Below are 13,648 nucleotides of genomic sequence, written 5' to 3' on the forward strand. Positions count from 1 at the left end.
CTCTACAGCCCTTAACTGGCCCAGGCATCACACCCACAGCAGCGTGCAGCAGGCAACGCAGATAGCAAGCAGAAGGCGGTGTCACAGTGCGTGCAACTTCAGAAAGGATTGTCACACAAGCAATACTCCACCCCATGATGACATGATGAAAAGCACACAGGACCACAAATAAGCCTGCGGGAACTCGACATCGTTTTTACCTTGCAGGGTCCACTTGAGGAGTGCATTGCACTGGGTGGCTAGGGAGAATGTGGTGTATGTACACTGTGCAGAGAGTGAAACAAACGGTGTCAAGAAAGGCAGAGCAGGGAACTGCGGAGTGCCCGCAGGAGCAGCACAGGGTTCCTTCCTGAGCTTCTGAACTCTTCCATCCTGTTTTCAACGTTGTTTCCCTTTTTGAGGATTGAGAAGGGGGAGGCGAAGAGATACTTGAAACGTCTTAGCCTTTCTTTTTCAAGGCTGTCAGTTTACGCTCAGAGTAGCCAAGTGACATCCCCAAGATCTCCAGGGAGCTAGTTATTGAGGGAGCTGTGACCAGGACCCAGGGGACCTTTCCAGTCCCTCCATGTCTCCAGACTGGAAAATGCAACCCAGGCTTCTTGGAAATGCAAAGCTCCGAGAATCTTCCCAGCGAATCCTGAGGTCATCATCACTGTTGTAAGCAGCTAGAGTATATTGCTGCTTTATAACATACATTTATTTGTTAAGATTGCAGTCCAGGGTGGCCGCAGCTCTCTCTATAGCTCAGAATAACCTTGATTTCTTGATCTTTGTGTCTCTTCCTCACAAGCATGGGGTTTACAGGGTCTGTAATTATTTTTAAATATTTATTTATTTATTTTACTTATTTGCCTTTCAGAGACAGAGTCTTACTATGTAGCCTGGTCTTCAGTGTAGAGCCCAGGCCTATCCCTGACTCACAGAAACCCCCCTGCTTTGGCCTCTCTGGTACTGGAGTTACATGTGTGAATCACCACTTTGGGGTTTATTTTACAGCACTTAAATCCATTCCACTCTGTTGCCTTCTTGTTGCTCAAATGATGCTGCTTTTCAAATTTTACTAACATTGAGAAAGATGAATGAAACCCAAGTCTAGGTCTTATAATTAAAAAACAACAAACAACGAAGATTTGTGAATGAGGAGTTGAAACATGGGAGTCAGAGGACCATCTTTGGAAGCGTGGGCTCACAGGTGAACTTTGGAAAAGTCTCAGCTAGGATAATCCAATACAACAGGCACTTACAAATTGTTCTTGGGAAAGTTCGATGGTGTTGATAGAACTGGCGATCTGTCGACAGAATCTTTTAGGGAATGGATGCGGTGGTACCCAAGTGTGTTATGCAGGCATTTTCTGCAGCAACCTAAGACTATGGTTCCAGATTATGAAAGACCCTTTTCCTAGGAGTGTGTTGGGCCCATCATTAGCACTGTTGGGTCCCAGTTGCTAAGCACAGCCAGCATTAAAATTAAATCTGGTAACCTTACAATGAATTATGTTAAAAACAACAACTGTAAAGAAGATGAGAGACACTCTGAGTAGCAATGGTGTAGACCATATCTCATTACTTCAAAGAATAGAAAGGAAAAGGAAGAAATGAAAGGGAGGAATGAATGAAGGGGAAAATGATGGGACTAATTAATACCATGTCTATTAAAGGAAGAGAGGCACTGGCCTCATTTTAGTGAGTTATTTTCCATCTGGGACAATCTTTACTCCAAAACTACAAGTAGGATCCATGATGGTTCTCTTCCTTCTGTTCCTCCTTCCTTGTTGAGGAAAGGGGTCTTTGTCATGGAAAAAACAGAATATTCTGCTTCTCTCTTTCCTCTTCTCCCAATCTCTCCTCTCTCTTTCTCTCTTTCCTCCTCCTCCTCCTCCTCCTTCTTCTTCTTCTTTCTCTCTCTCTCTCTCTCTCTCTCTCTCTCTCTCTCTCTCTCTCTCCCCTTTCCCTTACTATGTGGACAATGCTTTTCTCAGTCTGTCTCACAACAATCCTGCTCAGCCTCCAAGGAATGCTAGGATTGTAGGTATGCACCATCACACTCCACTTACTAGAAAGTTCACTTGCCTGGGAAGGGCACTTAACCTGCAGCAAGGTATTCCAGCTACTCAGGACACTACCAGACGAGCCAGAGTGCAACATGTCCAACTCACATTGAAAACTTTCCAATTTAAGTTCCAACTCTAGGCATTTGCAAAAATCAGGTGCCATCTTTTTTTTATCATTCTTTTAATGCATACAGATATTCTACCCTGTCTTCCATCCCCAAACACTCTGGACTGCCTCATCTGCCTCATGGTTGCCATAATAGCTAACACCCTGAGAGCTTGCTAAGGACGAGGTCAATAAACACAGCTGATGACTGTTGCTTCTATGCCATCAATCTACTACTGGTTCGGTAAGGGTTAGAAAACCAGGGCCCAACTCCAATTTTGGCCTTCAGTCTGCTTTGATGTGACCCATGAGTTAAGACCCATGTTTTCAAGTGGTTGAAAGAGACCAAGAGACAGCCATTATTTAGTAATTTAAAAATGATAGAAAATTCAAAATCTAATAAATTTTACCCAGATATAGCCTGTTGTGCTTGTTTACATATCATCTACGGGTGCGTCGTGTTTACCATGAGCAGAACTAAGTAGCTGTGGTAGGGAGCATATGGCCTGCAAAGCTGGAGAGAGTTGTTATTTAGATTTTATAGAAAATATTCAGGGTTCTTGATTTTAGTTGTTTGTTTATGTTTTGGTTTCCTGAAACAGGGTCTTGCTGTGTAACTCACCACTCTCCTGCCTCAGCCTCCTCTGTGCTGTGATGGTAGACATATACCAGTGCTTGGCTTGATCTTGGCGTGTGTGTGTGTGTGTGTGTGTGTGTGTGTGTGTGTGTGTGTGTGTGTGCGCGCCCCTCTGTGTGTGTGTGTGTGCTGGAGGTAGGGGTAGGAGTAGGGAGGTGTGTGGGACTCAAGAAAAAACAGCAGAGCTCCCAGCCTGTAAGACTTTGAATGTGGCTCCATTCAACTAAGCAGTCCCCTCCCCACCCTCACCCCCCCAAGCTGGAGTGCCCTGCTCCACAGGAGGGCTGTGCAATATTGAATAAAGCCTTGCTGGGTTGATTTGCTGGTTTGCCTCAGATCTAGGGGTTGGGGAGCCTTGCAGTTTCTGAAACATGAGAAAAGAAAGTAGCAGACTGTCTGAAAGGGGTAGCAGTTCAAGGGGGCTCCTTAACTTCAAAGATTTCACTTTAAAGTTACAGGTTTCAGGTCTCCACATTCCTCTTCTGGTCATTTATATTTCTACTGGATCACCGCGTTTCTGGGATATAGCCCTTGGGGCATCCATTCATACATTGTGTTACTCAGAGCTGAACTCTCTGTCTCCTTAACCCACTCCATCAGATTCCACTCCCAAATCAGCCCACAAAATTATTATCACTAAGGAAAACTTGCGTCAGAGCACCTCACACAAAATGACAACACAAAGCCCAGGCCTGCCCTCACAGCAATACCAGCCAAGGATTTAAATAGAGTTGCGGCGCAATGCATAACGCAGGCATGTTTGCAATGTCCCTTTAAGGGACTTAGTGTGACAAGCACAGAGCAACCAGAAACAAACAAGCCCATAAACAGGGGAACAATTGTTTGCTGAGCCTCGGCATTAGGCCAGCAATCTTGATGTTTGCTCATTCAATACCAACTGGGTAAACACAGAGAGAAAGGACCAATCTTGAGACAACCAGTCAGAAAACCGCAGCTCAGTAGGAAATGTTACTGAAATAGTCCCGTGGAATTATAAGACTTCCATTGATATCCGCCCTTGTGACTCTGGGGTGAACCCTGCTTAGACATGGAAGTATGAAGAGAGCTTGATGGCGGTGCGGATGAGGAGGCGCAGTCTTTGCTAAAAGGCATCTAGGAAGTTGAGCATGCCTTTCAGAAACTGGTAACAACTCCTTCAGGTTCCGCTTTGCAGTTTCACACACCGATACCCTCACAATGAAAGAAAAGTAATATTTAAGTGATTTTTTTTTTTATCCTTCCAATTTTGGCAGTACGTGGGCCACAAATCGCTGAGACTTTTTAAATTAGCGGTGGTTTTTTTTTTTTTTTTCCATGCTGGCCTTCAACATATTGTTTGACTCTCTAGGGGAGTTCGGCGGCTTAAGGAACTGGGGTGGGGGACGGGAAAACGAAAGAAGAAAGTTCTAAGAGATTTGATTCTTTTTAAAATTCCTGTGCTGGAATGTGCCTGAAACAATGGTTGGCCAGCTGGTAAGATTCGGTCCCAGCTGTACTCGGGGACTGTAGATGAGCCCCTCACTCCTTTCACCTTTAGTGCTAGCCCCTCCCTCTGCAGATGAGGGGGCTGGTCCTGAGAGGCTAGGGAGTCGCCAGGACCCAGAGCTCTGTTTCTCAAAGCTAGACCTGTTACACCTAGAGCTCACCGATTGGCTAAAGCTGGTTGGCCAGTGAGCTCCAGGGACTACCCCTAAGCACTGGGGTTATGGTTGCACGCTGCCACGCCCAGTTTTTACAGAGGTTCTGGGGACTCGAACTCAGATCATCTCTGCTGCTTGCCTGCCGTGAGAGTAGATTCTCAGCATCATGAAGAGATACGTGAGATCTGTGTTTGTAATTCCTTTGTGCTTGCGATTATACCCAGGGCGTCATCAACCCTTCGGATATATTCACAGCACCAGAACGGACATTTCTAACACATACTCTGTTAGAAGTGGATGCCTGGCATGTCTCAGAGAGAAAAAAACTCAGCCTTTAGAAAGAGAGATCTACTTGAGCCCTTGACCGTGGGAAATTAATTCATTTTCCTCTTTCAGGTTTTCTTTAAGATAGGCGATAACAGGCTGGTAAAGCAATCACTATGCAAGCACGATGGCTTGAGTTCGGGTCCCCAGAACCTCTGTAAAAACGGGGCGTGGCGGCGTGCATCCATAACCTCAGTGCTTGGGCGTGGTCCTCGGAGCTCACTGGCCAACCAGCCATAGCCAATCGGTGAGCTCCAGGTTCGGTGAGTCATCTTGTCTATAGAAAAAACAAACAAAAACAATGTAGAGAGCCATTGAGAAAGGCATCCAACATTGACACCTGTGCACTTTCAATCTCCCTCATGCAGATGCACAATAGTGTGCATGTGAAAACATACACACACACACACACACACACACACACACACACACACACACACACACACCACACCACACCACACCTTACCCACAGATACAAATGAAAAATAAAGCAAGAGTAGCAGCTTGCAAGTGGTGTTGGTTCACTGACTTAAAGCGGGAGGGATGTCTGTAAAGTTCCTACCCTCACTGCAATTATGCAAAGGACACTGAGATGGCTTAGACCTTAAGGGGCTTGGTTTCTACTCTGGGAAAACCAGTAAAATTGTACATTCTGGCTGAATGCCCATAAGTGCTCAAGTTCAGTAAAACAAACTGGGTTTGTAGTTAAGAGTTCATTGTTTCTTCTAAATCCATGAGCTTAATTCCATCTCATTTTAAAATGTAGTCCTCAGTAATTTCATAGACATTATATTTAGATCATATCCAACCCCTACTTTCCCCAACTCCTCCTAGACACCTCCCCCTCCACCTCATTTTATATGGACACAACCCAGCCATCCTCTGGCCCGATGTGTCAGCTAAAAGCTTTAAGAAGCTCAAACCATGGAGCCAACATTGAATCGTCTCATCTCACCAGATTCCAGCCTTGCCTGTCTCCCTTCTGGGGAGCTCCCTCAGTAGAGGTGGCTTCATGTGGCTTCACCAGCCTCTTCTGCTTCTCCCACGCCCCTCCCCATCTTCTCTTTCACCGGCTCCACAGTTACCGCAGCCACAGTGAGCCGCCTGGTCTCTTACAGCTGCAGCAAGGGCCCGAGGGCCAAAATGGCCTGAAGGGAAATTAAGCATCTTTATGAAAGCCATCTGAGCCTCACATGGAGTCTTCGACTGATTGCTCTTTCACTGAGTACTGGGAAACTCAGAGGCTAATGTGGTTTGCTGTGGAGAAGAAAGGAGGGGAGTGAGAGACAGTGAGACACATACCCAGAGGACACACACACACACACACACACACACACACACACACACACACACACACAGAGAGAGAGAGAGAGAGAGAGAGAGAGAGAGAGAGAGAGAGAGAGAGAGAGAGAGAGAGAGAGAGTGCTTAGGGCTGCATTGAGGCACCTTTCTCAAACAGGCAAGGTATTTGTAAGTATTTGCAGGTGGGCCCTGAACCAGCTTCCACTGGAAAAGAAGACTTTAGTTCTTCAGCCTCCTGTGGCTGACTGGGCTGTATCCATGCACCAGGTAGCAACACCATCACTGATCACAGAAATGGCTCTTCTAGACTTTATTCCTCAAGTATTCATTGAGCATCTACTCAATAGTCTCCTGTGCCACATTCTGGTCCACAGCCACTTAGGACCAACTTTTCAGCTGTGCATCCTTCTCCTCTTCCTCCTCCTCCCCTCCTCCTCCTCTGCTCCTCCTCCCCCTCCTTCTCTTCCTCTTCCTCCTCCTCCGTTGCAGTGGATGTCGTTGTTATTATATCATTGTGTGTGATGTTAAGGATTGAATGTAACACATGCTACACGAGTGTCTCTCCACCCCACCACCAGCTGAGCTACAGCTCTGCTCATCAGGCAGGATTCATATAGTGACAACTATTAACAGAGGAATGGGGACTTGCAGACACCAGGGCACCAAGAATGAGAAAACGTCAATCATTCCTTATTTAAAAGACAAACACAAAACTCACTGCTGGTCTGGAAGGGAATATGCTAACTTAAAACTCCAGGTTCGTTTTGCGCACGGCCCACGCAGCTGCAGGTGGTCAGGTCTGACATGCAGGTAGTTACCTATTACCTCAGTGTTAGCTAAGTAGGCAAAGGTCCAACACAGGTCATGTGACAGGCCTGAGCCGTGATAGCTCCCGATGGCTTCAATTCTACCTCGTCTGTGTGAATCTCAGAATCTGGTTTCCTTAGCACTTAACAGAGGAGGATGCTGAATACAAGCAGGTGCTGCTGCTGGGGTTGGGACTGTGTTCAGATGCTGATACTTCCCAGAAGGCATTGCGGTGGGGGCCATTCCTCTCTTCGGCAGGTTTTGTAGGCAGCAGCCCCACTGGTGTTCTACAGCACACAACTTCTGAAGACTTGAAAGGAGTAACTGAAGACATATCTGGAGTGGGAAGGCCTAAAACTTTCCTGCTGAGTTTCTTCTTGTCCCCTCTAGAGTTAATCCCGGTGGACTTGCAATTAGACTGAACATTTGCCAGATAAGTGCTGAAAGGGCAGGAGTGACAGTTATTTGCTGCGGTATTAGCAAAGATCTTCTCCTAGCAGGGAGGATCTTAATTGCAAAGGGCTCAGAACAATGCGGGAAGACTGTGCTTTCAATTATTCTGAGCATATAGATGGATAGAGAGCATGTCCAGCCACAACAGGGAAGCATTCAGACTGCTGGTCCCATAGGCTTTTTAGCTTTGGTTGAATGAAATTCAACGACGATTTTAGGATATTTTTATTTCTCACTCCATCAAGAGGGGAAAAAATGTAAAAAATGCTTCTTGTAACATGAGAGAGAGAAAAGAAAGAAATAAAAGAGGCCCGTGATTCTGCCTTTCCCCTCAGTCTGTTTTATAAAGCAGAGAGAGTGAAAGCTGGTGTGGTGACACAAGGCCTGTAATCCCAACTCAGCAGGCTGAGTCAGGAGAATTGCCATGATCTTTGAGGTCAGCCTGGGCTACATAGCCTAGGGAGACACTCTACAAAATCCAACCCACCAAACAACAAATACAGTTCTGGGAGTGGTAGTCCGCGTTTGTAATCTCAGCACTTAGGAGGTGGAGGTTGAGGCCAGCCTGGGCTACATAATGAGTTGGAGATCGATCAGTCTGGGCTAAGTGAGACCCTGTACATAAATCCTTACATACCACTTACACAAAGCAAATCAACCAACAAAATAAGGAAAGGCAGTGAAACAAAACAGGGTAAGAGTAACATTACCTCACTTGTACAGTTACCATATATCATGGCACCCCAATAACTTCATACAGTGCCTTCTCTCCTGGTGCTTTGTGGTCCAGAGAGTCCAACCTCCTATCCTTGTGCAGTCACAGAGAGGTATTTTCTGTCTTTGAAGACAAGCGACAACGTATGCAACCTGGCTTGTTAAGTCCTTAGATCATGGACACCAGACAGCATGGGACAGGGATCCCTGAGAAATGTACACAAATTGGGTGAGCCGTATACCCAAGTATCCTAGAGAAAGTCTCTAAGGCATAAGGAGCACAGGGGCAGTGATCCTGGGCAGAGCCTAGCAATGGGCAAGGGACTCAGCTGAGTAGAGAGGCCGGGAGGAAAAGGGTGGCTAGGATTCCTAAGAGCATGGCGGCTCAGGTTAGCCAGAGGAAGGATGGGGAGGAGTTGCAGAGACTGGAGTTGTGAACAGGAGGCTCATATAGCACAGGAGACAGTTACCCAAAATAGAGAGGGAATTACTATAAAGAAGCAGAGAGAAGGGACCCCAGAGTTGCTCATGTCTCTTCACACCAGTGAGACTGGAAGACAGGCTTTGTAGTGTAGTTTAGTGTGTGTGTGTGTGTGTGTGTGTGTGTGTGTGTGTGTGTGTGTGTGAAGGTGAGTTAGCCTGTAACTCTGTACTGCATGATTTCAGCTAGCATACTGTAAAAGAAAGTTCCAGCATGCCTGCTAAATGCTCTGAGTTCCTTACCTAGTGTCAAGTAAGAGAGAAAGAAGCAAGAACTGAAACTGAGCCCACACAATGAAACTGCACACCAAAACCCTGTCCAGAAATTCTGAATATAAAACAACCCTGTGACCCCCAGAGTGAAAGCTGATTGTATCTGACACCTACCCAACATCTTGCCAAGGTTTACGGCGAAGCGTGGAACTACAATTAGAAAAGAAGACCACTCAGACCTTACCCACAGATGACATGGATGTTTGAATGGCCGACAAAACCACTAACATGCTGTTCTGGTTTCCTTTCTGTTGCTGTGACAAACACTATGGCCAAAGCAAATTAGAAAGGATTGATTTGGCTTGTACTTCCATATTGTCACAGTTCTGTCATTGAGAGAGGTCAGGGCAAGGACTTAAGCAAGATCTTAAAGCAGAAGCTGAGGGGAACACTGATTGCTGGCTTGTGTGAAGACACACGCTTCGCTTGTGCAGGAAGTGTTGCTTCCCCTGTAGGCTGGGCCTGCCTGCATCAATTAGTCATCAATTATAAGTAATCAATCTCCCCCACCCCAGGCATGTGTATAAGCCAATCAGATCTGGCTATGCTCTCAGCTGAAACTTCTTTCTCAGGTGATGCTAGGCTGTGCCAAATTGACAGTTAAAGGTAGTGGGACACTTGTATTATTATTAGTGCATCACATACACTCATAGAATTAAAGAGAATGAACATGTTAAATAGGAGCATGAGAGACATTGAAACTATACGAATGAACTTTTCTTTCTATTTGGTTTTTGAGACAGGGCTTCTCTGCATAGCATTGACTATCCTAGAACTCACTGTGTAGACCAGGCTGGCTTTGAATTCATAGAGACCCATCTGCCTCTGCCCCTCAAAGGCTGGGATTAGAAGTGTGTGCTACCACTGCCCAGTACAAATGACCTTTCAACCTGAAACTTTCATTATGAGATTTAAAAAAATATTGAATGGGATTCATAACCTATTAGACATTACTGAAGAAAGGACGAGACATAGAAGACATAGCAATGAAAATTATCAACCCCCCCAAAAAAAAACCTATGAAGGAAAAGATTAAAACCACAAAGGGCTGGTACCAAGAACTGAAGGACATTTCACACACCCAAAGATACATAACTAAAAAATACAGTGTATGGCATGAAACTATAGCAGAAGGCCAGGAGGGGAGAAATAGAAGCATGCTTGAAGTAAAGAAAAAAAAAATCCTGATAATATATTTGGATAAGTTTCCAAAGATTTAAAAACCAACCCCTCAAACAAACAAAACCAAACAGCATCCTCCAAAACATTCTTCTAAGTAACTGACAGGTTAATTGTGTGTGGTAGCTAGCTCATGCCCACAGTCTTAGCACTTGGAGGCTGAGGCAGGAGGATTGATGTGAGTTTGAGCCAGCCTGGGGCACATAATGAGTTCTAAGCCAGACTGGGCTACTTAATGAGACTTGCCATAGAGGCATGAAACCGCTTGAACAGTGACACTTTTTAAGGCGTGCAGCAAAGATTGCCCGCGACTTCACGTCTCAGGATTGGCAGTGGTTCTGTGGTCCTGTAGATAGCTTTTTACTGTCTGAAAGTCTAAGCATGGACATCCAAGCTCCTGTTCTTTTTAGAGACTGAAAGGCTTCTCAGGCCATGCCAATTATTTATTGGGACAGTGCCAGGGAAAGGACAAACATGTCTTCAGGTCTCCTTTGAGGAAAAGACTCTGGCTGCTGGTGACCTAGAAAATGCCCCCACTTCCATATCTGGCTTTACTCTGAGAGAAGTGAAGGCCATAACACTCTCCCAGCCTCCTAGGGAAGGAGAGGACTTCTGCAAAAGCAGCATCTTCCGAGAGGCCCGGGATTAAGTCATTAAGAGCCACTGGGGGGCGATAACAGCACAGCAATGCTAGGTTAGCGATACTCTCGCTTTATGGTGTCCAAGGCGCCAAGAATAAACTTAGGTGGCCGGCCTGGTGCTACTTTGTACTTTACAATTAAGTACTAATCCACTAATTACGTCTCCTTTCAGAGTAACAGTAATAACCAGTGCCAGCAGCCCATACAGGCTGGCAGGCAGACTGCTGATCTGGGAAGGTTTACTCCCATTTCCTGTTTCCCTTTCACAGAAGGATCCTCTGGAGAAAGTGGGGAATGGCTGGGCAGCAGGTGGAAGTGCCGAGGACCAGGGGAGAGGCAATTGTTTTTATCAATAAACACAAGAGCAGCCATGAAGCAATCCTCCTAGCATCATCTCAAAGAAACAGGACTGGAGGTGGAGGTTCAGAGTCCTGTTTCCTAAGAGCTCTGACAGACTGTGCTTCGGCTCCTCCCTCAGTCAGCCGCATTTAATGTAGGCCTACTGAGTTCCTATGTAGCCTAGGCACTGTGTCCTGCGGAGATGGCGGTAGGTAATGATACTAGTGTGGTCCCTGCCCCAAGGTCCCCGAATCTGGTGGGAATGAAGACAGTGGGTTAATTATCAAACCTCTTACTCACAAATTCCACAGATGATACAAAGGGGAGTATATGTCTCCGTGAGATGCTGTCACATGGGAAGGAATGGTGAGAAACTTGTATCAGAAGGACAGGTGAGGGGACAGTTCAGGGAACAGTGTTCTAGGGTCACCCATGGAGGCCTGAACTGTCCAGAGAGGAGTGATGTCATTTAGTGGCAGGACACTCTCCAGAGAATGTTAAGAGTGTGAGCACATTTTCATTCAATTAAATGCCGAGCCTTTACTGTTTTCGTAAGGCCAGTCCGGCTTCTGTTTGGGAAGATGACTGAAGGGGAACAGGAGTCAATGCAGGGGGCATGATGGGGAGATGGTCACGCCATCAGGAGGCACGTGACCGACGGATGCTTCACAGCAAGGATAGCGCGGAGGAAACAGATTCCAGATGCACACCGAGCCAAGCAGGTGAAACAGGAGACAGGTGTCAAGGGTGACCCGTTAGCATCTAACATGGGACATGATGGAAGGAGGTGACGTGCACTAAACTGGGGAAGGCAAGAAATGGACAGAAGACGATCCAGGGCTCAGTTTTAAGCGTGATCAGTTTTGGGGTGCCAGGAGACATTCAAGTGGAGCAGGGTATATGGAGCTGAAGGAGATAACGTGAAGAGGAGACTCAGTTTTAGGAATCGCCAGCGGAAATTCCCAGAAATAGATGAAATTACCCTTAGGGACAGTACAGCACAATAGGTGGGTGCGCCACGAACCCCGGAGGACACCAACATTTGTAGGTCAGACTTGCGAACATGCAACTGTGACTGAAAACCTTCCGGAGAGAAGGTTCCTCTTTCTCCCTGCAGACAACTAGGACTCATGGAAACGGAGGAAAGATCTTTTTCTGCAGGTAGAGGCAACTGTGTGCAGGGAACTCACACAGTAGCACAGTAGCCTGTCGAGCCTCAGTGACCCGTGAGCATTATCAGTTGACGCCATATTGGATTCCCATACCCGTGACTGAATGCCTGTGATACACAACCAAAAAGACAAAGGGTTGATTCAGGCTCGCTGTTTTAAAGGATTTTGTCTGTGGTCACTTGACTTCATGGGTTTGGGCAGAAGTATGGGTCTCTGGAACATCTTCATTGCACCGCTGACAGGAAGTACAGGGAGGCAGACAGGAAGAGGTCAAGAATAAGATGCCTCAAAGGGCTGGTGTGTGGGTGACCTGCTTCCTGTCGCTAGGCCCAACCTCCTCAGGTTTTCAGAAATTCCCCAAATAGTGCCAGCAGCTGTGCTTTCACATACGAACCCATGGAGGGGCGTATTTCATATTGAATCGTAACAGATGGATTATGGATTTAGATGTGAGAGGTAAAAATTTAAGACTTGAAAGGACGTTTTTAGGATTTTAGAGCACTAAATACATTTTTAAGCACACAAGTAGAGACAACTGTAAAGGATAAGAATAATATATGCAACTTTTAGTGTTTAAAGTTAAGAACTGTTTCTCAGGACCAGAGTTAGATGCCCAGAACCCAGGTCAGGCGGCTTAAAACTGCCTGTAACGCCGACTCGAGGGGATCCAGCACACTCTTCTGGCCTCTGTGACACCCACATGCACACACACATACACACACACACACACACACACACACACACACACGTACACACAGTCACACACAGTCACAAGTGTAAAACGAGCCAACTTCATCTCCACCAGGGAGTCTACAGTGTTACATAAGAGATGTAGAGAAACTCTTCCTCATTGGCCCAGAGTTTTGGGATGGCCACAGTATCCAGGTTTATAACAGTGAGAACCTGGGAACCACTTGGACAGCTGCCTTGAGATAGCTGATAAAGAAATTGTGCCATATTTACTGAAACCAAAGCTATGCAACACAACCTGTAACGGAAAGGAATGAACCAGACTGCTGTCTGAAACCCATCATGTGGAACAACAATTTTAATGGGCAGAAGATTGCGTGCTGTGTCACAGAAAGTTCGAGAACATTGTTTCGAAATACGAGTGTGACTCTCCAGCGAAACAGCTAAAATAAATCGAAAGTGTTTGTCCGTGGTCAGCAGACTTGGGCTCAGGGAGCAGGAAGGGGAAAGTAGGCTTCTGAAGAGCATGTTGTGGTTATTTACCCAGTACAGCAGCATGCAAACTATATATGCATCTTCTTAGTGTGGAAGGAATCTGAAGTGGGCTGGAGAGATGACTCAGTAGGTAAAGCACGGGCCTTGCAAGCACGAGGAACTAACTGCCATCCCTAGAGTCCTTGTGTGAAAAGGGCTGGCCTTGAGGCATGCACTTGTAATCCCCAGACTGAGGAGGTGAAGATGGGCCAAGCCGTAGAGCTAGTTCACTGGCCAACCAGCCTGGTCTAAGGCCAGTGAGAGACCTGACTCTCCCCAACCCCTCAAAAGAGGCAGGCGGAACCT

Source organism: Acomys minous, assembly GCF_964271855.1.
Source record: "Acomys minous genome assembly, chromosome: 9".
NCBI lineage: Eukaryota > Metazoa > Chordata > Mammalia > Rodentia > Muridae > Acomys > Acomys minous.